General features: G+C 44.3%; 2 non-coding genes across 2 annotated transcripts; both read right to left on the bottom strand.

Annotated features, from left to right (window-relative positions):
* Positions 1–310: 310 nt before the first annotated feature.
* Positions 311–393, bottom strand: TRNAL-UAA (transfer RNA leucine (anticodon UAA)). Its single transcript has one exon. It is a non-coding gene; the product is annotated as a tRNA-Leu (tRNA).
* A 547-nt stretch (positions 394–940) lies between these two features.
* Positions 941–1023, bottom strand: TRNAL-UAA (transfer RNA leucine (anticodon UAA)). Its single transcript has one exon. It is a non-coding gene; the product is annotated as a tRNA-Leu (tRNA).
* Positions 1024–1597: the final 574 nt, after the last annotated feature.

Genomic DNA, 1597 nt, shown 5'->3' with positions numbered 1-1597 from the left:
CATTTTTTAATACCATTAAAGTACAAAGCAGAGTGGAGATCAAGAGCCCCTATAAAAATAAAATGGCCCAGTGATTTAAATACACCGCTAACATCCTCACGCTTTTCGCTGCGTAAGGCAAAAAACCTTCAGTATGGATTAGCCAATGGCGTTCAGAAAATTCATCTCACTGCTAAAAGGAGCTCATTCCAACAACATATTGGAAAGGAGCAGAATCAAGGTAATACACAGGTAATCCACTTTTCACCAAGGTCTTGAAAGTTAACCGATTACCACGCCTCTCATTGGAGAGCACCAAGGATAAAACTCATACCAGGATTGGGGTTCGAACCCACGCGGATACATATCCATTAAATCTTAAGTCCAACGCCTTAACCACTCGGCCATCCTGGTGTTTAAAAAAAAAGCCAAAGTGCATACAATTGTAGGTGAAAGTACACAATATGTGCTCGGACATGAGTCGAGTTGACAATCGGGCACTAATGCTGATGGTACTTTTCTTGTAGCTCTCCCTATTTTACAATCTTATAAAGCATATTTTGTTCTCCAGAATGAAAAGTCAAAGAGGCGTTGGCCAGCCGAGCTAGTCCTGCGGTCTGGCACTCCTCTGTGCTTCTTTCCACCTTCCTCTCCCTCCATGAAAACCAATCAGGACTCAGTCTCCTATGCGAACTCCACATCATAGTCTCACGCTTGCCCCGTTGGCATTTGTTAATACCATTAAAGTATAGAGCAGAGTGGGGAGCAAGAGCCCCTATAAAAATAAAATGGCCCAGTGATTTAAATACACCGCTAACGTCCTCACGCTTTTCGCTGCGTAAAGCAAAAAACCTTCAGTATGGATTAGCCGATGGTGATCCCCTTTTCACCAAGGTCTTGAAAGTTAACCGATTACCACGCCTCTTTTTTAAACATTGGAGAGCACCAAGGTTAAAACTCATACCAGGAGTGGGGTTCGAACCCACAAGGATACATATCCATTGGATCTTAAGTCCAACGCCTTAACCACTCGGTCATCCTGGTGTTTTAAAAAAGACAAAGTGCATACAATTGTGGCACGATCCGTAAATATCAGAAGCAGTAATAAAGCCCTAATATTTAGCAGCCATGGAGCGGACCCAGCACTTCTGGATATGAGGGACCCCGTATCGCACCAGGGCAACATTTTCCAGGTGACGTCCCCCACACTGGAAAACAGGAGACTCCAGAAGAAGTGCAGAGTGTGGCGTAACAGGGGGATCAGGAAGGATGGCATTTTCCAGTGTGACGCCTGTCCTGATCGCCCCGACCTCTGCATACTGCATCGCTTCAAGGTGTACCACACGTCATTGGAGTTCTACATTTTCTAAATTCTGTCCCTTATTCTTATTTCAGGGGTCACGTTGATCCGGGGATTATTCTGATCGCCATTATGGAGTCGGGAAGGAATTTTTTCCCTGTGATGAGGCTACTGTCGTCTGCCTCACGAAGGTTTTTTTTGCCTTCCTCTGGATCAACACAGGTTGAGTTTGATGGACACCTGTCATTTTCAACCTTATAAACTAATAATTGGCCTAATACCCCAAATAAATTAGAATTGTCCCTTTTCCCCAGCTAA

Source organism: Dendropsophus ebraccatus, chromosome 10 (assembly GCF_027789765.1).
Source record: "Dendropsophus ebraccatus isolate aDenEbr1 chromosome 10, aDenEbr1.pat, whole genome shotgun sequence".
Lineage (NCBI taxonomy): Eukaryota > Metazoa > Chordata > Amphibia > Anura > Hylidae > Dendropsophus > Dendropsophus ebraccatus.
This window is presented reverse-complemented; position numbering and strand designations above follow the sequence as displayed.